General features: G+C 45.1%; 1 pseudogene; it reads left to right on the top strand.

The window, feature by feature from the left end:
• The first annotated feature begins 3,771 nt into the window (after positions 1 to 3,771).
• The window catches only part of LOC144790819 (transmembrane and coiled-coil domain-containing protein 6-like), a 36,109-nt pseudogene continuing 17,080 nt past the window's right edge, over positions 3,772 to 22,800 (top strand).

Raw genomic sequence — 22,800 nt, 5'->3', positions numbered from 1 at the left:
GGGTAATAAACAAACCACTCCCAGAGAAAAACAGTTCCAGTGCAGAGGAAAGTCACCCAATCGGAGAAATAGATCTCCAGAAAGGTGGGGGCAGGTCTCCACAACGGGAGCCCTCTGAAAAACGATACAACCTTAGAGATAGGGACAAATTAAGAAAACCTGACAGATATCAAGATAATGATACACGTCCCTCTCGATCTTTTCAGACTTCCTCAAAGAAATCAGAAAGAAGAGGACGGTCAGAACATAAAGAAGAGCGCGTCAAGTCTAAAGACAAGGAACCTGCTCATCAAAGTAAAAAATTACAATTTCCCAAAAAGAAGGTAGCTAGTATTAAAATAAAACATGCTGAGGATTCTGAGGACACAACTCAAGAACGGAGAATGGGCCCAGACAATGCTAGACAGCGCAGCAGAAGTGACCATAGCGCGCAAGATCCTGATGAATCTTCTGGAGACAGTGGACACGAATGAATACATTCAAGTGGAAACTGCAGACACCAGAGTTAGTGTACCCCATAAATTATATGAAATGACATTACGTATAGAGGGGGACAAAACTAGGAAAATAAGAGGTCTCTTTTGGGAGAATCTATCTAAAGTATATGATATCCTGCTAGCAGAGAAAGACTGGCCACCAGAGTTTGTCAGGGAGTGCCCACATGGCGAAGAAATGATTATGCCTGCCTTCTCAAATCACATCCCAATTCATAAAAAATACACATATGCTAGAAAGTGGGCAGTGGCCCAAGCCCCTGCATTATATAAAAATCATGTAGTATGGGATGAGGATTCTCCTCACCATAAAATTCAGGTAAAAAATCAACCTACTGCACAGAGGCAGTATCCTGTTAAGCAAGAAGCTAAAAAACAAGTCAGGGAGATCTTAGATCAACTTGAATATCAGGGGGTGATTGAAACACGCACCTCACAAATGAACAATCCTTTGTTTCCTGTCTCCAAGCCAGACGATTCATATCGTCTAGTTTTGGACTACAGACACCTAAACTCTTGTTGCAAAACATTTGCAGTACAAAACTCACACAGTGCAGCACTAATGAATAACATTGTGCGCAAAAAATATAAAATGACATTAGATATTTCAAATGGTTTCTTCTGTCAAACATTGCACCAGAAAGCAGGTATTTAACCGCTTTCTCCTGTATGGGAGCTCAGAAGCAATTTTGTCGTCTCCCCCAGGGATTCAAGAACAGCCCAGGATTATTTTCAGCCAGGGTAACAGAATTACTACAAATGTATGATAATGAGGCATTATCTTATGTCGATGACATCTATCTTACAGACGATGACCTGGAGACACACTTGAAAAGAGTGAACACCATAATACTTGGGTTCGCAGCTGAAGGGTATAAATTCAACTTTAACCCCTTCCATGCTCATGACGAGCTCAGCTCATCCTGCAGTACACTGTTTGTGTGCTCATGACGAGCTCAGCTCGTCATGAACAATGGGACTCTGGGATCTGCAGCACAGAGGATGAATTGCTGTAGCATTCATGTGGTTAAAAAGTCACGAATTGCCCACCTCACTGTCCTATTTTTAGGATATGAGTTATCAAGTGAAGGCAAAAGCCTAGCAGACAACTTCTTAGAGAAGTGTGCAGTACTCCAAGCTCCAAAAACGCTGAAAAACCTACAATCAATTCTAGGTTTCCTGAATTTCTGAGTTTCTAAACTACGCAGAAAGGGTTAAACCTCTCTACGAATTAATAAAACCTGATTTCAAACCAATTAATTTGACTCAGAAACACAAAAATGTTACGATCAATACAAACAGACATGTTAACTAAAACAAAACTGCAAACACGCACAAACTAACGCAATCTTCTAATCCGAGTCATCCCAGGAAGATGCGGATTTACGTACCTGACCTCTAATGAGGGAGAAACGGTACCAATAGCTTATAAATCACACTTGTACACACAAGCTGAAATGAAATTCAGTTCTGCTGAGAAAATTCTGACTGCGGTCCAAACTGCTGTAGCAAAAGAAAGAGCCCTGGCACAAGGTAAACGTATAATAATCGTTACACCGGTACCTGCCCTAGAGGCAGTAACAAGAGCCAGCATTCCGAATGCTAAAGCTTTACATCCGAGATGGATACAATGGGTTAATTCTCCTGCTGCATTAGACGTAGTATACGAATTTTATCCTAACTTAAAAACGCAAGAATTTCTCCAATATGAATATGAATGTCCTCTGCCGGCTGAGATCCTGACTCTAGAACACTACGGCTGTATAATATATACAGACGATTCAGCACAACCCGCAGTGCTAACAGTTTTCAGGACTGTTAGCATCCTTTGAAGCAGTCCTGAGCATCTTCCCGAATTTCGTGCACTCTGTGTTCGGCGGCCTGCCTCTCATCTTGGGACTCGTAGCAGAAATCTTATTTTTGTTCCTTTTGCTCCGATGTGGCAAGTCCAGCCACAGACAAAACTCAGGCTACCATGGAAGAAACGCTCCTAGCGATGAGATACAGAGACCGGATAACTAAAGTACTCGGCTTGGCTCGGCTAAGAGATCTGAATACTACCTGGTTTCTTTCATTCAGACCAATCTGGCAAGATTGCATCCTACCTGTTCTAAGATGCCTGCTCTGCGGAGAAGAATGCGTGTTGGACGTCTGTCTCACACTCCGATACGTTGCTTGGTTCGGTAACGGCTCATGCAACGTGATGTCCCCAGCGGCTACCTATTCTGATGACGGCATTCGTTGAGACTTCACCATTACGATTAGGTGGCGGTGAGGTAAGAGATGAAAGCGGCACACAGGTACAACCTTCTGTGACCATTGCTGATCTAGACACCGATGACGGCAATGCATCTCACATATGCACTATCTCTACTTTTTCGGACCTTGTCCAACTTTCACCTACTGTTGTAGACGAATTCTTTGCCAGCCTATCTGAGTTAATTTTCTCTCCTAACAACGAGAATAACTTTTGAAAACACGAGCACACAGCGTTCCCTGAACTCTGAATTCGGCCTTCAGTTTTGATAAACAGAACTTAAAAAAAAATATTGGAACTATTTTTTCCCTGAAAGCGAAGTTCTTTTCCCGTTCCCAAAATATTTACTTTTTTTGGCACATGATACTCTGCTTAAAGTAGAACTATTCTTAGAGAACAAGATTTCTATTTTTGAAACTCTAGAGACAATATTTTGACTTAGCCTCTAGCACATGCACAGTCTTGTATAAATATGTGATGAAATGGTCTCGACCTTCTCTTCTGTATTCAGAGCCATTTCATAAATGTAAATTTTGTGATTCATTCAGTCATCATTTCAATGTACAATATATGCATTTTCTGAATGATACCACTGCTTGAAAACGTACAGTATAATACTCAATTTTCGTGTATATACCATTTCAAATGCATTTTTGTATTTTGGGGTGGGATGGAAAACACATGCATAGTTATGTTTAGAATTGCTTAGTATTTAGTAATTATGGACATTATACGTGGAGTCGGTGCTGTAAACGTATCTATGACCCTATTTAAATATTCCCGATTTATGCCCTTATGCGGTTATATCAAATCATATCCTTATAAAGGCATAAGAATCATACCCATATTAAGTCATAGCCAATGCAGTCCAAATACGGCAAGGCTACTCCCATAGACTCCTAGAAAGCACAACCTGTTCTTAAACAAATCAAGCCTCCAGCAGCCCGGGAATTCCCCCTGCTTCTGTATTGATTTGTCCTAGAACTCCTGGAGTCCTGAAAGAACTGCGAGTTCTTAGTGATGTCTGTGATTGTGGGTGAGCTGCAGGCTGGAAAAGCAGGTAAGGAGGCCGAATATAGTGGGCTATACTGAGGTTTTATTGCACACGAGGCAGAAAACAAGTCATAAGAAAAAGGGTTCCAGGGAAGTTCTCCGGGTCCTCTTCGGGTCTTGGGTCCGGATTCCGGTCTTCGGGCGTCAGGTGACTGTTCCGGATTCGGGGAGGATCCTCGGAGGGCAATAAGAGAAAAGAAAAGGGGACCGTTAGTCCTGTTTGGGACTTCGGGAAGTGGTTGGCTCATTCACCGTCACCTGGGTAGTGTGGGAGGGAGAGAAGACCGTGAGAAAGGGCGGTATCGGGGTCGGAAACAAGGGACGGTACGAAGCAAGAGTGTCAGATAGAGTTGTGAGGGGGAAGGACTTTCTACACAGTGGAAAGTGCTCTACAAGTATGTACAGTGCAAGTATCACGTCACTTGTGTCTTAAAGGAAGTTATATACAGGATATTTACAGCGAGCCCCTATTGAGCACTAAGGAAGAACAAACAGGGTACTCACACGGTCCGCTGCAACTCTCCAGTGAGTTGCGGCCGCTCTTCAGCCACCTCCTGGGGACTCCACCAATCTTCGGTCCACACGTCTTCATCGACGTTCGCCTGCTCTCTTTCTCCTGCTCCATTCTGAGTGTCCTGCCACGATGCTCCGACGGCGTTCTGGTCTCCGCTCTCGGCTTTTCCTTGTTCTGGCGCTGCCACGGGAGAGGGACTTCCTGGGTCAGGGGGATGTACTTCCTGTCGATGCTGGTCTCCGGTTGGTTCCTGCAAGACAGAGAGGGGCGGGGGTCTAATTGTCATGGTTACTGCTCCGTGCCTCGTTCCTGACACAGGGAAATGTCCAAGGGGTTTCAGTCCAGGCGGAAAGGACGGGGGTAAGTGTTTGAAAGGGCCGAGTCCCGGTGGGGAGGTAAGAGGGACCGTATCACAACGTCTTATGTCCAACCTTACGTCAAACTCGGCACCTTCCAGGTATAAATATACCAGCATCTGCCTTAGCAGTGGTTTGGAGCAGATCGGCTATCTACTTGCCCGACGCCCTGCTGTAGCGAGTGCCGAAGAAACCGACCCTCCCATTGACGCACTGAGAGAGAGACGCTGTCTTTTCTCCTGCTGAGGAATCCAGCTCCAGTGTTACCCGGTCACCCTTGCGGGTTGCTGGGAGATCGAGTCCTGAGAGAGAGATACAAGACCTCCTTCATTCTATAAACAAGGTACGGAGCTGATTAGACCCTTAGAGAATTCTTGATTCAGATTCTTGGCAAAACTATCTTAACTAAAAACTGCAGCTCATTTACTCCTTCCCACGTACTAGGCTTAGGTTAGGAACACCGGGGTAGGCGTATCTTAGAAGCACCAGTTGAGTACGTTTAGTTATGATTTTATCTATGTATATATTTTATCTATTTTAAACACCGTATGGCTCAGAAACCATACCATGCTTTTACAGTATTATTACATAATACTCCTTTTACTGTACGCACTTTACTTTATAACAAGTATTGCAATTGTGGCAACTCACTTCTCTTGCATGAGAAAGAAGAGTGTTCAATAAATAACCTCTTTTATTGAAAACGCCCGTCTCTATATTTCTCTGCACGTCTGGTGAAACTAAGCATGCACGATTGACTGAGTAAAATAGTTTCCGCGACTCTGGAGATATACTCCTTATTCTGGAGGGAGCAAAGTTGTCATGTTTATGCGGTTGTCAGAAACTAATCCCTTCTTGTCTATTCAGGAAAGTTAACACCTTCTTGTTTACTCGAGAAAGTTTCTAGTGACCTCTGAGCTAGCTGGCATTCATAATTAAGTCTAACATATTCAATAAAGACCTAGTCGACCTAAGTCCTACGTCTAAATTATCGTTTATGTTATTCCAATGCGCAGAGCCTATTGGGAATATAGGAACTACACTACAGTCCGGAGGTGGACACCTTGCGGATAAGCTTCTGAGGGGCTCCGGGCTCAGACTCCGGGTCACTGTCCGAGGAATCCTCCGGCGGCAATGCCGCCATCCTGCAGCTGTGTCTGGGGGTTGCGTGGCCCGGCAAGGGGCGACGCCTGCCGGGGAGCTGGAACTACTACAGCTCGGTGATCCGAGGCCTGTTTGCGAACTTGCGCCCTCTGCCGGGTGACTTGCACTGTTGCAGACTGACATTCGCGGATTACAGAATGGGGAGGTAGCGGCCTTGTGTGGGGAACACCGCTTACTGCAGCCAGTGACTCCAGTACGATATTCTCATGCTTTCAGAGACGGATTTTAAGCCTCATAGAAATCAAAATAATTATCATATTATGTGCCTGATTACGAGTATTAGATGCTATTTATTGCACCCGATAAATGATACCACCACAAGGTACGTTATTTATCCCTATTACGAGTTTCTGAGGAATAACCTGGAGTTTGATGTTTAACCACCAAGGTCCACATGCTGTGGTAAATATAGTAAACATTCCACCTTCTCTTTTCTAACTAAGGGTGATTCAACACATCAAATAATAATAGGATATGTTAAATACCCCCAACTCGTAATTCTGACAATGCACGGGGGGTTGGCAGTTTACATATGGAAAGGACACAACCCATCTAAAGTTTTATGTTCATGGTTCATGGTTAAGGTTGGAGTACAATTTAGACTCCATCCATATACGTCGTCATTGAGCATTTTTGCATTTATTTTTATATTTTTACTGTGCGCCTTTAATAATGTGTCAATGTTTACATGCATTAGTGAAATGTAACTATTAAGAAATAAGGGGCACATGCATCATTCATAGGTTTTGCAATTCTTAATTTGCGAAAATTACCGAATCGCAAATTAAGAATTGCAAAATGCTATGCATCATTTTTTTCACTATTTATTTGAGAATCGCAATTTTTACCGAATCTCAAATAAATAGCGAATTCCAAAGTGCATTTTCGCAATTCCCATTGACTCCTATGGGCCAAAAGGCCCATAGGAGTCAATGGGAAGGCATTTTAAGAATTCGCAATTTGTTGATGCATTCCACGGGTGCAGGGGGGGGTCCAAAGGACCCCCCCCCTGCACCCCTGAAATGTATTTGAAAGTGCATGTTTCACACACACATGTCCTAAGGACATGTGTGTCTGTAACATGACAGTTTAAAAAATGCATTTTTTTCATTTTTGAAAGATTTTCGCAAATTAACACGAGGGTCAACCTCGTGTTAATTTGCACTTCCAATTTCATAATTCGCATTTTTTTTTAAATTGATGCATTGCATTTAAGGAATCGCACAAATGCGATTCCTTAAATGCATTCGCATTTTTTAGAAATGCAAAAAAATGCGAATTAAGAAAAAAAGTTTGATGCATCCCAAAAACGTATTTAGGAAGTGCAAACGGCCGAATTTACCGATTCGCACCGTTTGCACTTCCTAAATAGGTTGATGCATGTGCCCCTTATTTTTTTGTGTTTTATAAGAGTGATGTATTCTGTATTCATGTTTGCATTTATACATTGTCACATTTGTATATATTCTGAAAGTAATATTTGAAAGTGTAATCATATAAGCTTTTACTCACGTTTGCATTTGTTATATGTGCACGAGTATAACCATGTATTTGAAGTGTACGTTTAAATGTTTAGTTAAAGTTAGCCTGACTAAATGCCTTAACTTTGAAATGTATTTTTCTTGGTTAGCACTTTGTTATACAGGTGCGTTCTCATGATTCATTAGCTACAGAAAAGGAGTATTGTTGTATATTTTAGTTTATTGCTAGTAAGGCCCCAGAAGAGAAATCTTGGCAAGAAACATGAAGACCTAATGAGCAGAAGAAGCCTCCTATCCATCAAGTATCAGAAATGGGGAATGCTCAAGGTTAAAGTAACTGTCCAAGTTCCGTGGGATGAGAAATTCAAGGAATGTTGCAAATGCATACCACGAGAAGTGAAATGATTGGTTCCTCGTAGGTTGGGAAGAGATATGATTGTTGTTGAAGTTTATTCATTTTAATTAGTAACACAAAAAGGCTCTGCACTCAAATGTTAAGGTACATTTCTAATTAATGGAGATTAGTGTCCAAAGTCACTCCCATATTGTTAGAATATGAAGCACTAAATATAAATATCAACAATTAAAGACAAATGACATTAGCATTGCGTCTCCCAAATGAATTGCGTTGCCTTTCAAATTACTTCTGTGCCACAGTAAGCCCGACATCAAACGCCTGTGGATCTTATGATACGCCAAGCCTTGAAGAAGTCCAGTGTGGGACGAAACATGCCGCGTCGGCTGTCAATTGGGTGCTGTCATTTTATGAAAGAAAACTTGAATAAAAGTATAAAAAGAGAATATTTTTCTAGTAACACAACTGGCAACGAGATTTATTTGGGAGACGCAATACTAATGTAATTTATGTTTAATTGTTGATGTTTACATTTAGTGCTTTATATTCTAACAATCTGGGATTGACTTTGGACACTAATCTCCATTAGTTAGAAGTTTGCCTTAACATTTGAGTGCAGAGCCGTTTGGTGTTATTTTGTTATGGGGAATTTTTCCCCATTATTGGGGGCGTAGGAGGGTCACATCCTGGCTCATTGCACCACACCCTCAATCTAACTGCCATTACACTAAACTGACTTGTGCAGGCACTTAGTGCCTTGACCTTTCTTTGTGTTTTTGTATTCATTTTAATTAGTGTTCACTCCATTAGAAGAGAGCATATCCCCTTAGACTTTGAGGGGTACAAGCCTCTCTATTCTTGAAACTGTAAAGCTTTATGATAAACACTTATTCCAATCCTGAAAGACTTCTACTTGAATCTTTACTGTGCCAACACCTTCCTGCATTTCATTAAGACCCCACTCTATAACCCATTCTTATTCTAGACTTTGAACCTTGAATAGATGGTTTTAGAACGTATTCATTGTTAAGAGAGAGAATCAGAGTTTCATTAAGATACACCTACATGTAATTCTCAGTTTCTGTATTGCTTTGTCAGTGATTATTTTATATTTCATCTTACTAAAACTTGCCAGCTGTAATCCTGTATCTTTTTGATATTCTCTTGACGTGTATATATAATGGACTGGTTATTAATTGGTAATTAAACTACTTAACTTGAACCTCTGAGTCCTGGTGCTTATTGTGAGGCCAAATGGGCTTCACGAAAGTTGAATTATTTTATTATTGCTAACTCCCTTGGCCTCTCAGTCAACTTAAAAGGATCCATCAGATGTGAAATTGTAAATCGCGTACCTTCGCGCTCTAAGGGTAAATGCTTAAGTTTTAACAAACCTCAGTTCTTTCACAGTATAAAATGTATTTATTTATTTATCTATATAGTGTTAGGGGGTTGTGATTCTGGCAGTGTCAAGGTTTCTTATATATCGACCCTGACATGTATTTTGCTCTCATTAGAGCTCTTCAGAGAGTTATAGCTTCGTCCAGGCACAAGGAAGGACCCAGTATAAGTCAAAAGAATACCCTTTCAGGCATTGAGTGATGCATAAAATATGCACAAAAAAGCAGAGTAATCTTGTTAGTTATCAAGTTTAGGTGGAAAGCAGCTCCAGTATAGAGCACTCTCAACACCAATGACACTCTAAATTTGCTCAGCTCAAATGTCTGCTTTTCTATCAAAGTCTTTAAGTGTGGGATTAGCACAGGGCCATCCGCTCAGAGATTGAAAGGGACAAAGGGCCCGATGTAGGTAGGCCGTTACCGATCGGTAACGGCCGAAAATACCGATTTAGGGCCCTTACCGATCGGTATACTGGCATCGAGATGTAGGGCTAAAAAAAAAGTACAAATCGGAGCGAAAACCGAATCGGAATGATTACCGAATGTAAAAGAATCCGATACGTACATACCGAAAATCGGATACTGTACGAATCGGGAACACACCGAATCGGATGCAAACACCGAATCGGTGCATGTACCGAATCGGTAGTGACACCGAATCGGACATAAGCCGAATCGGTGCATGTACCGAATCGGTAGTGACACCGAATCGGACATAAGCCGAATCGGTCCATGTACCGAATCGGTAGAGACACCGAATCGGACAGAAGCCAAATCGGAGAACCTACCAATTCGGTAGAATCACCGATCGGGAAAATCCCCGATTCGGACAGATGGGGAGATGTAGGGAGGCACAGAAACACCGATTTTGGCTCAAAATCGGTAGAATCCACTCGGTAATTACCATGGATTACGATCAGGTGGTAACCAACTCCAACCCATAAAAACAGCCCCAAAATGCATTGCAACTTGCAGGATGGCAGCTTTTTATGTCATAGCGAGGCGGCTACGGCTACAGCAGCAAGGAGAGAGGGAATGGCAAAGAGAGGAGCAGGTATACAGACAGCGTATCACCCTGGTCATGCTGACAGATGCAGAGATCCTACAGCGGTACAGGCTGGACTCAGAGACCATCACAGAGCTCATTAGGGACCTCCAACCCCTGTTGCAGCACCCCACCCCAAGGGCACACGCAATCCCTGTGCATGTGCAGGTGCTATGCTGCCTACACCTGCTGGCGTCTGGCAGCTATCAAAGTGTAGTCGCTGTGGCAGGAGGGGTGACCCAGAGCAGCCTGTCAAGGTTCTTCCACAAGTTCCTTGATGCAATGATACTAAGGATGGACCAGTACATTTCCTTCCCTGCAACCCAGGCAGAACTGGTACAGACCAAAGCAGACTTCTACCAGATGGCAAGATTCCCCCACATCATTGGCTGCATAGACGGCACACACATTCCGATTTGCCCACCATCTGACACAGAATACATCTACCGCAATCGGAAGTCCACTCACACCATCAACGTACAGGTGATCTGCAATGCGAAATGCACCATCACAGACCTGGTAGCAAAATTTCCGGGTAGTACCCACGACTCCTACATTTTCCAACAGAGCGGCATCTATGCACGGCTGATGGCTGGGGAATTTGGAGAAGGATACCTCCTAGGTGAGACACATCATCAGACCCCCATAACCAAAAACAGCAAAGTTAAATACATGTATGCATGTAAGTAATTTTACCCCTTTTCCTTCTAGGCGACAGTGCATATGCCCTCCGCTCATTCATTCTCACCCCCTACCTCAACCCCTCTACACCCAGCCAAAGGAGGTATAACCGTGCCCACAAAAGCACCAGGAATGTTGTGGAAAGGACATTCGGCATCTGGAAAAGCAGGTTTAGATGCCTGCACAAGAGTGGAGGTGCAAGGCAGTATACCCCCATCACCTGTTGCAAAATCATAGCTGTCTCTGCAATGTTACACAACCTTGCGGTGAAGAAGGGCACTGAGGTGGAGTTGAGTGACTACGAGGACCATGACGACGACGAAGCTGTGCCACTAACACAGCCAGCTGGGGTGTGTACGCCAAGTGATGGCAGGTACAGACGTGAGGAGATAACAGCAAACTATTTCTGAGTGAGTACAAATGCACAGACAGGTGAATGGTTGCGTTGAATAAGCAATTTTTAATACTGTTGCTACACAGTTACTGCACTGATGTGCAACAAAAAAAAGGTGTAATAGCAATGAAAACAAAAGTCTAGGGTCCAGGTTGCCTCACCCGCCCTTGCTAGGCTATTTCTTTGAGCGCTTTGCAGCCCCACTGTGGTGTCCCTCACCCCCTTCAGAATGACCAGCGGCATCTGCCGAGCGCCTGGTGCTCCTGCGTGGCTCTGACGCAGCGCTGGCCGGGCTGCTGCGGCTGCTGCTGTCCCCAGCATCCCCCAGGTCCAGGGCAGGATTTGCGGCAGTGTTAGAGATGATCAAGGCCTCCATTGCTGTCGTGATGCGGGCCATTCCCCTTGTCAACTCTGCGGTATTTTGTGCGAGACTAGACTCCATGTTGGCACCGCGCTGACAGAGTAGTGCCGTTGCTGCAGCAAGGCGGCTTATGGAGCGGTTCTGCACCCGGGCATCCCGCCTGCGCACCACCTCTTGCTCCTCCAGTCTGCCACATAACTGTGTGATGGCAGTGGTTAGCCTGCCTAAACCTGCTACTGCCTCCTTGTTGGAAGCCACAAAGGCCTGAAATCCTTTCACCATTTCCCCATCTGCAGGTTGTGCTGCAGGAGCTGGCGTTGGCATGCCATGATGGATTTCGCCTGCTGCCTTTGGATCTTCACCATATTACCTTCGAGGCCCCGGAACACACTGGCCTCCCGTGCTGGTTCTGCAGTGGTGGGAATGGCACGGCGCCGGGTACTGCTGCTGCCCGCCTGCTGAGTGGGCTGGGGTGCCACTGGTGGGGGTGTGGTGCTGGCCGGGGCCTGAGCCCCTGCTCCCAGGACAGGGTGTACTGGAGCCACAGTGGCAGGAGCTGGTGTAGGTGGAAAGAGCTCCCTTGTCGGGGAGTTCTCTGGGGAGAACAGCAAGGGGGGTGTGCTTTGCATTTGTGGGGAGTGAAGTGCATCAAAGTCAATTGCCAGGTCTCCCTCAATACCCAGCCCTATGGTGTTTTCCTCCTCCTCCTCCTCGGCAGCCTGACTCGTGCTCGGCCCTGCGAGTGCAGTGGTAGATGGTGCTGCTGCCTCCTTTGGCAGTGGTTGTCCGCCTGATGGTGCCCCTAGGTACAAAGAAGCATTTGTAAATAGAGTGCCGATGTATTACAGTCAGTACAATTAAAGCATTCCACATGTCCTAGCATCTCCGTAGAATGTGTTCCACTGTTTCATGTCTTGTGATTCTGCACTGCCATATTTTGATACCTTCTGCTGACTGGATGTACCATGATGCTTGTCTCTTGTATGTTGGTTACAGTACTGTGCTGGGGTTTGGCTATGCATTGTGTCTAATGGGGAGGTGTCTGGTAGGGTGTGTCCTGATGTGCATGCCTCTTACCTGTAGCTGTAGCTCTGGCTGAGCTGTCCAGGGTCCCAATTCCGGTCACGCTCTCCCTCTCAATGGTGCTGGAGACCAGTTCCTCCAGCTCGGTGAGGGGTGGCGCCGGGTTCCTGCCACCACCAGTGACTCCAGCCTGCTTCTGGATCTCTGCCATCTTCCGTTTGGTCAGGCTGCGGATGTCATAGAAGCGCTTCTTCAGCTCATCCAGGGACCTGGGGGTGACACCCACAGCGTTGACCTTTTGGGCGATTTGGCTCCAGAGCCTCCTCTTGGTGCTGTCTGGCACATTGAGGGACAGCTTTCCGAATAGCTGCCGGTGCACCCTCACCACCTCCTCAACCAACACCTGCAGCTCGGTGCTGCTGAACTTAGGCTTCCTCTTCTGGCTGGACTTCTGGCTCTCACTCTGGTTTGCCATCTTGCTCTGAACAGTTCACTACCTCCTACTCCCACTGCTGCTAACTGTGAGTGCTCAGCTCAGGCTGGCTCTCCAGAAAGTTCTTAATTGGCTGCACCTGCCAGGGTTGCCACTCCCTGTTTGGGTGGGGGAGGGGGAGCCACCTCATTGGCTGAATCGGCTTTTACCGAATCGGCTGTATCCGAATCGGATATTACCGAATCGGTGAAATCCGATTCGGTATCATCCGATTAGGATTTTACCGATTCGGTTTCTTCAATGCATTCCTATGGGCTTTTTGGCCATGGGTGTGTTTTCATACCTCCGATTCGGTAATTGCCGATTCTGATTTTACCGACTCGGCTATTTCCGATTCGGTGGTAGCCGATTCGGCTAGTTCCGATTCGGTGGTAGGCGATTCGGTACTTTCCGAATCGGTCCATGACGATTCGGTACGTACCGATTCACATTACCGATGCCGACCGATTCGCTATTATTTCGCTGTTTGTTTGCTACATCTCGTTTTCCGATTTCAGAATACCGATTCGGCCCACCTCGGTATTTTGGAATCGGAAATTCCCTTTTACCTACATCGGGCCCAAAGTCTTTTACCATTTCCACAACAAAGTCTTTAAGCATGGGATTAGTACAGTGCTATCCATGCTGAGCTGTAAAATGGCCAAAGCCTTTTACTGCTCCAGGCACAGTATTACAGCTTTGGATTGGTAAAATACGATCCAAGCCAACCTGAAATGAATAAAAGCAACCCCTGACAGGTGTTTTGCTTTCATTAGAACTCTTCCTCTTCAGAGAGGTATAGCTTTGGCCAGACACAAGGAAGCACTCAGTATAAGTCAAAAGAATACCCTTTCAATACCCTTTCAGGCATAGAATGATGCATAAATTATAGAAAAAAAGAAGCAAAGAACTCTGGGTAGTTCTCAAGGTTTGGTGGAAAGCAGCTCCAGTATAGCCAGTGGTGGTTGTCACTGTGTAGTTATAGTTAGGATAGTGTTTCCATGTTGCTCCTTCAAACACCCAGTCTCAGTCAATGACAAACAAACAAGCCAAAGAACACCCAAGTGCTGTATAAAGGATGGCTGCAGGTAATTTGTCACCCTGCTAAATGAGGGGGGTACCCCCATGTGAGGCATTTGAGCTGTAACAGTCTTAACATAAGACAGGTTGTCACCCCTAGAATTCTGCTGCAGACCATATGTTGGAGGCAAGATCATGGTGGGAACCTGTAACCGTCTTAGACCAAAGTGAGCAAGGTAGGATATTATTTGCATATTCCTGCCCTCTTCTCAGTTCCACTATTATGCTGCAGTTGCCTCATAGCATTACTAGAGGGCAGCAGTATGACTATAAGGGCCACTTTAAATCTGCTTGCTGACATACTTCTTGTTCATCTTGTTTTTTTCTAGGCCTATGGCGTGGATTACTAAAGTAAGCGAGTGAAGGAGTAATGAGGAATGATTAGCCTGTATTGTTGGCAAATGGGGGCATTTGAAAGGAGAGCAACAAGATGAAAGGGTCAAATCATAGGTGTTTGCTGGGCGATTGATTGAGTATGCCATCAGTCTCTTTGAAGGGATATGCACAAGAGGAACAGCAGCTCTACAGGTCTCAGATGGGAGAAGAAGCACAGAAGACTGTTTCCCCAAAATATAAACACGTACACTGTCTCAAAGCTTCTAGTTGTAGTATGATGCTCTACAGGTTGAGGGATTTGCCGTGTTTGGTGCATAAATATGCACAGTTAGTTAGGCTCTTGCCATAATATAAGTAGCACACCCTTTGGGTGTATTGTTAGGGCAGATATGTCAGGCACTTAATTGGGAAAATGAGGCCAAGAAAGGTTTCAATAATCATCTGCAGTATGAAAAGACACTGGAAAATTAAATACAAGGGGATCCAGGCTGCACCAAAGAAATTGTGATGGTGGTACATTAAACCTTAGCAGGGATTCTTGATCTCTCACACCACTCTGCCTGTGACATTGTTTGTGACCTCTTTTGTTTCTTCTCAATACCCCAATCTCATTGCCTCTCATATGCCCCCCACCCTAGTAATCCAGTGTACCTACACATATTTTGAGCCTTTTAATAATCATATACACCAGTCCTCTTAGCCCTCCGTTTACATTCTTCCCATAACCAGGTGCTTTTGCCACTGTTCAGCCTCCATTGACTGGTTATTGGCACATTGCTCGGCATGTCATATCCATTTACTACTCTGCACTGCCCCTCTTGGCACACAACTTTAAATCAGATATACATGATCTGCGTCCATATACTTCACCTTCGCTCTGTGCTTCATATACCAAGTCTAAGGAGGACAAATCACTTGGCGAGCACCCGAACTATCTGCAGATGCTGCTAATCCATGCACTTTTGTCAGTTTTGCATTGCATGCTTATTCTCTATGCCCCATCCAACCAATTGTCACAGGGGCCCTCTCCTTGCCTCATTCGGCCAACCCCCCCTTATTTAGCAAATTTTAATGCTCTCTGATGTTCTAGCAGGCATCTCCACTTCCTGTTCACCCACTTTTCCCTCTCTTTGCGAGGAGGCCAAATGTGCTCAGATGGCCATTCCTCCAAGTGTCATTCCCACACTCGCCTTCCTTCTCTAGCTTATATAGCTCCTTTCAGTCTCAGCACACCAATTGTCACTTTTTTGGTGCCCCCTTGTAGGTGAATGCAGAACAGGGTAACACAAGAAGCTGATCCCATGAGATCAGTCCTTCTTTGTTCCTAGGGGCCCCTTTCAATACCATAATCGCAGTAGGCCTGTGTGGCTCCCCCCCTTTGTGGTTGGAAATCTAAACTGCCACTAGTCTATTCCCCAAGTTCCCCACCCTTTTGGGGTACCCCCCATGTAAGATGGGGAAAAATATAAAAACTCTGGGTAGCCCCCCTAAATACCCCACAAGTCACATAATTTGGTGCCTCCTATCACCCTTTTCATAGTGCACCCCAAAATGTGGCTGTGCCCCCCAAAAAGTCAAAGGTGGGCTGGGGCAGTAAAAAAAAATGCTGGAGTTCCCTATCATAAGGCTCATCCTATTTCATCACATCTGTGTGCTGAAGGGTGGGTGCATTGCTTGTTTATCTGCCATCGGCATCACTCCCTATGCTCTTCCTCTGACCCCTGTCATGTGCCCGTCCTAGATGCCATAGGAATTAGTGCAATTTCTGCATGCACACAGTCCTTTCCTAAAGTTGACTTCTATTTGCCACATCAACTTTTGACACACATTTGCATTCATGACTCATGGATTTGTTTCTTCGAAACTCTGACCTTGCTGACACGGAACACTTTGTGAGCATACTATCACACAGTCTTGAAATTAGACATGGCCCTCCTGTGCATGACACAAATGTGTTTATTATTACTAGTAACTTGAAACCAGAGCACACCACCACAAAAAGTCAGTAATGTATTTTGATTGTCCAAGTACATTGTAACTTAAATCAGTCCAAATGTCAAGAATATAAACAAATATAGCTTATTTTTTAAAACAAGTTGACACGTAGTTGCAGTACATCTACAGCCGACACCTAAGTGTTGTGAGGTCCATCAACACAGCCTATTTAGTCCATGGCCGAAATTTTTCAAAAGTACTTAAATGTCTCTACGGATCCGTATGAGTAAAGACCTTCAGAAATTGTTGGTAAGTCGGGAATTCCACATAGGCACCCCTTTTCTCTCTGATTACGGTTTCCCAGAAGTGTTATAGATATCTGTATAGTTTGGGCTAGTAAAAGTAAGCTCCAAGATCCCCATTATGATAGACGGGTTGGAAGCCAACGTCAAAGGCTCCTCGGCAGATTATCGGTCTTTCCCTGAATTTGGCTAGTTAAAGTAAGGTCCAAGATCCCCGATATGGTAGACGGTTTGAAAGCCAACGTCAAGGGCTCCTCAACAGATTATCGGTCTTTCCCCGACATCCGTAATGTGTGCCAACCGGTTCCCTCGGGAGCTATCTGTGGAAAACAAACCATGGCAGTCCAATCACAATCTTGACCGAGGCTAAAATACCATTATATATATTTATATATAATCTTTGTTTCCTAGTTTCCGCAGATATCTGATGATGACACGCTCGCACTTTTACTATTGCATGATGACTATGCGGTCTCTCCTATCAGCATACCACTTATCTCATCGGATCCAGATAGGGAACCTAGCATTAACTTTAGATCCATGAATAAGGATAACTTACTTCAGGTTGCCGCGTCTCATCTAGTGGAAGCAACTACAAAATTATCATATCAAATCGATGTTTCTCTACTGCTTATCAGCAGTGAAACACGCAGCAGATATCTCTGAACTCATCATATCACAAGAATTGGACCTCCTGATTCTTACGGAAAAGTGGCTCAATGACTTCTCCTCCCCAGTACTCAACATCTTAATTCCTCCTGACTATGACATAATCAGATGTAACAGATCTATCAAATCTGGGGGGGTGGGGGGCATTGCCTGCATCCATTGTTCTAGCCTCATATTAAAGCAGACTCATAAGGATCTGCTGTCCGCCTGTAAGCTCCTAGTCACTGAAATTTAGAACAAGGGCAAGAGTGTGTGTGTGCTTCACACAATCTATCATACCCCTGGGGATAACTTGCGTTTCGTAGAGCAATTGATGGAATCCATCGCTGCTTGCTCGGCCCTCCACCCTAACCATATCTTCCTCTGTGACTTCAACCTTCTCAACCTTCACTGGAATGACACAAATGATCCGCTAGTTTGCTCCTTTAAGGCTTTCCTTTCAGACCTCAATTTCATTCTGGCCTGCAACGGACCCACCCACTACAAGGGAGCTACCCTTGACCTTATTATAGCTAGAGATCACATAATTCAACTTGAAATGCCCCCTCCACCTCTAGTCTCCAGCAATTAAGGAAGATGAGAAGTTCATATAACAAACACATTTGCATTGCTAATGTAGGAAGGTGGATATCTGACTATATGGTTACCCCCACTTTTTGCCTGGTGTTTTGCTGGTTTTCGACTTAGTTGGCCTGGGACCCTGCTATTCAGGGCCCCAGTCTATTTGCTTTCTCTATAAAAGGGACTCCATGTACTTTAGGTACATACCAGATTGGTTACTGGGTCACCCGTGTGAGCCCCTGTATAATGTACCATAGGCACCCAGGGCATAGGTGCACCCTAGGACTACCAGGGGCCGCAGCATGTATTGTGCCACCCCTGGTTTGCCTTCCAAACTAACACCACAGGTCTGTTCACACAGACTGGGTAAGGTGGTGTAATCACCCCTTACTTAGATATAGTATACCTATATCTATATACCTATATAGACACAAATACACCTATAAGCCACTCCTAAGCCAGAACTCAACAATCCTGGAAGTAGAGTGCTTGGTTTTATGTGAGAGGGTGCCCTAGCATGAGCTGAGCCCCTCTGCAGCTTCCGGAACCATCTCCTTATAGCTGTTCTATGATAAAGCCATACCATATACTCTTAAGTGCATTATAATCCTTGCGGTTAATGCTATGTTTGGTTTGGCTTTATCAAAACATGTTGTGTAAGGTGTCAAACGCTTTGGAATACTAACCCCCCCCCTTGCCAATTCTGGTGGCGGGGGTAGCATTCCACCCTTCTAGAGGGAGATGACATGTAGTTACTGGTTTTCCCGGTTAAAGTTAAACAGAGCCTCACCATCACAAAATGGATGCTGCTGCCACAGACACGAGCCTGCCCTCCTGCTGCTTGATGAAACTCCGGCAGTGGAGGCCTGGACAATAGGTTTCCTGTCCAGGGAGGTTCTGGCACCTCCCCAGACAGGCTTTAGTGTATTGGGGCAAGGAGGGCTGCATTCAGTGAATGCTTTCCAGACACTGCCCCGGGCACACTAGGTGCTCCATGCATTTCCCAGTTCAAACCAGTTGCTGGGGCACTCCGCCCCAGCTCTGGCGCGACACTGGACAAAGGGAAAGGCGTGTAACCACCTCCTTCCCTGGTCCACCCATAGGAGGGACCTTAAGTTAGTCCAACCCCTAAACTTAGTATAAGTATAGGATCCCAGTCCCTAGGACTTTAGATTACCCTGGACGAAACTCTGAAACATATATCCTGGACCTTCGATGTTCCATTTCGACGGGAAGACGGAAGGCATCTCCCTTGTGGTCAAGGAGTGACCACCCTGTTCAAACAGGCACCAACAGCAACTTTGCCGGTCTGCATTTTCGAGGCTCCCGCCAGATCCCGAAGAATCTGTAACACAGGGCACGGACTTCCGGACATCTCTGACCCGGACCTTTGCTCACAGCAAAGCTGAGACCCGTGGCGGGCACGAGAGACGTGGGGCCGGAACTCCTGAACATCCTGCATTTTGCAAGCTGCACCTACTGCACAAGGTAACTCGAAGTTGTGATTGGGGTGCTTGAAGCCCCAGCCCTGAGAGCCATTTTCACTGAAGCTCAGAGGCCCACACTCCACGAGTGTCCCGTGGGCCCCGCTTTTGCATTTCAGCTTGACGCGTCTCCGGGGTTCCTTGCCTGTTAGCTAGTGAGCCCCCCGAAGACTTACCCTTGAATCTAACTTGCTTTCCTGGTTGCTCCAGGCTTACTCCAACTTACCTACAAAGGAGAAGTTCCACAGACCTTGCTGGTCTGCCCCGAAGCCAATCTCGACATCCTGCATGGGTTGCCTTTGCCAAGGCTTGTTGGGTCCAATCCGGATACCGACACCGCAGTCAACTAGCTCCTTCGTGGAACAGTTTGAATCTAGCTCTTGGTCATCGTTTAAGCCTACTGGTCCTTGTGGCTGAAGAAACAAACTTCACCTTTCACCTGCAAGCACCCGACATCTGGTGGCATCTTTCTGTCGCCGCCCTGGTCACTGGCTAGGGGCCCAGACTCTGTCTCCTCTGCATTCAGGTTCTTCAGATCTTCAATCCATCCTTGGATCCACCCGGACACTTTTCCTCTGGTCGCCTGCAGCAACACCTTGCAGATCTCCATTGAAAACGACGACGAAACCTGACACGAAAAGGCACCTATGCACCCGGCTTCCCTGGGTGAGGTAACACGAGTACTCCGGTGCTCCCGTGGGTCTTGACTCTCGAAGTGTCCTAGTTTAAAAGGGTTCCATCGTAGTCCATTCGGAAGTGTCCTTAAATTGTAAATTTGTAACTTGTTTCCCATAGAAAGTCAATGGTAACCCGCGGCTGTGTTTAGACACTGCACGCGTCTCCCGTGGGCCTCCTACATCCTAACCTTTGGTTGTTTAGAGTAGTCCCAGCGATTCCACAGGCCCCAGGCCTGCTTTCTATTCCAGACGTGGTTCTTATACCACTATTTTAGTATATGGTTTGTGAGGCCCCTAGGGCATAACTTATACTGTGCAACTTATAGTATGCTAATTGAGTAACTTGTATTGTACTTTTACCTCTGACCTCATAAAGAGTGCAGAGGGGTTGTGTTTAGAATAAATACATATATATTCGATATAAACCTTGTGTGGTGTGCTTTCATTAGGTACTCAAGGGATTATAATTGGTAAAACAACTCGCTTAATTCGCTCTTTGAAGTCTTAGCCTGAAGACTGCTCGTCACTGCTACCCCTAGGATAGCTTTCAGTAAGGTTGACTTTACAACCACCATCAATAAGGGTCGATTAGACTGGTGCAAGGTGCCCACTAGAACTAGTGGACATCATATGCTAGGCTAACTTATCACAGCTAAAACAGATCATTTCAGGGCTCAGCTAGACAGCGCTAAAAACTGACCCAAGAAACTGATTGATATCATCACACAACAGGCTAATCAGTATACCAGTCCTATTCCGGTAATCAAGACCTCTGGACCCAGTGAGGAGGACTACTCAGCGCACTTTTCTGAAAAGTCTAGAAGTATTGATCGGGAGCTTCAATATGCCGCTACTAACCTGATGTCTATGAGCGCCTTGGGTTCGGCAGAACCTTCGGCAGTGTGTGCTCCACTATACCCCACAGAGTACACTCCCAAAAACAATGCCTCCTGAAATTCCTTCCTGCTCCCGGATATGGAGGAGTTGTCACATTCATTGGCATCTCTTAAACCTTCCAACCATTTCAGTGATCCACTTCCCGCTAAGTTGCTCAAGACCTCAACGCGGCCATTCTCCCTTTCTGGTCCGAGATCATCCAACAATCTCTCTTACAGGGGAGGATTCCCGACTGCCTTAAAATGGTCCAAGTCCACCCATCCCCAAGAAGCCAAATGCAGACCTAGCGGATCCCAACAACTTCCGTCCGATCACCAGCATCATGTCTTTAGCGAAATTGCTAGAGAAATGCGTTCACACACAGCTTTGCGACCACATTGAGAAATTTCAGCTCCTAGACCGACACCAGTCGGGCTTTAGAACAGGTCACAGTACAGAAACAGCTCTAACTCACATTGTTGATGATGCCTTGAGAGCTCTCGACCAAGATGCTCCTTGTTTTCTAATACTTCTGGACTTGTCCTCTGCTTTTGACACTATCAAACATGATCACTTGATTACTCTTCTTTTAATATAGGATGGGGTTATCTGGCCCTGTCTTAAATTGGTTCGCTTCTTTCCTGCATAACTGAACCCAAATAATCAAAGTCAACCAATCTCTGTCTGCCAGTTCCACGGTCTCTATTGGGGTACCTCAAGGATCTGTACTCTCGACCACGCTCTTCATGGAACCTCTAACTGCTATTCTGAACAGAGTATATGAGGAAAAATGTTCTATAATATGTGAATTATTAAATGTTTTTAACTTTAAAACTTTTTTTTATGAAGAAATAAATCTGAGAGGTAGAACGAATTTCAGTGTCATTTGACTATACTTATCCGTGTCACCAGATATCACAAAAAGTTGACGTTTGTGTGTAGGTCCATAGACCACCCAAAAAGCTAATACACAGAAAGGAATTTTCTTTTTATACTGTCGATACCCTGTCCTTTCTGGTTTTCTGGGAAACTCTCTTTTTTGAATAGAGTACTATTGGATGAACTTCATCAGCTATAGCCTCTATGACATTTGCTAGACACTTCCTTCTCTTGCTTGACAGTAATTTTTACTTTTGACTTAGTGTGTGGCTAAAACTTCACTGCCCCGTCTAGTTGGGCTGTTACCTGTTTGATCATGTGCTACCTTGTCTTCCCCTGGCACCCCATTTACTTTTTATGTTTCAGGTTCTTTTGTTGCCTTAGTGCATTGAACTCATGCTGTTTACTCATGTCAACATTAGTTTCTTTTGTACAGCGCTCTGATACTCGTGTGGGTCTTGATTGCGCTTTGTAAAACTTTTCAAATAAAAAAATCAGAGGAGACACTTCTGCTGACTTTGAGGGGTCCCAGCAAGCTGAAGCTCTTGACTAGCAGCTGACTGACATCTCTGTGAGGGGTTTCCAGTTCACAACCAAGACGGGGGGTTGGGGGTCTACACTCTTACCCACCAGGTAATGGGGATTAGAGCATCCAGAAGGGAGTTTCTTGGCAAAACATAAATCTGCACCCTAGACACGTAGGTTTGGGTTTCGTATTGTACGAGTGTGCTACATAGCTATACTATTGTATAGGTATGCATATTAAGTTGAGTCAACAAAATGGTGGAACTATTCATTTTGTTCATTGCTTTGACAGTCAATATAACTTTTGTCTGCTTCTGCTATTAAGCATCGCAGCCTTCATTTTCTATGCAAAAATCACTATGATTCAAGAAAAATGTAACCACTGTGTATTCTTTGTATATTTCCTCTGAGGGAAAGAAGGCACAA

The sequence above is a fragment of the Lissotriton helveticus genome, chromosome 11 (assembly GCF_964261635.1).
Source record: "Lissotriton helveticus chromosome 11, aLisHel1.1, whole genome shotgun sequence".
Classification (NCBI taxonomy): domain Eukaryota; kingdom Metazoa; phylum Chordata; class Amphibia; order Caudata; family Salamandridae; genus Lissotriton; species Lissotriton helveticus.
This window is presented reverse-complemented; position numbering and strand designations above follow the sequence as displayed.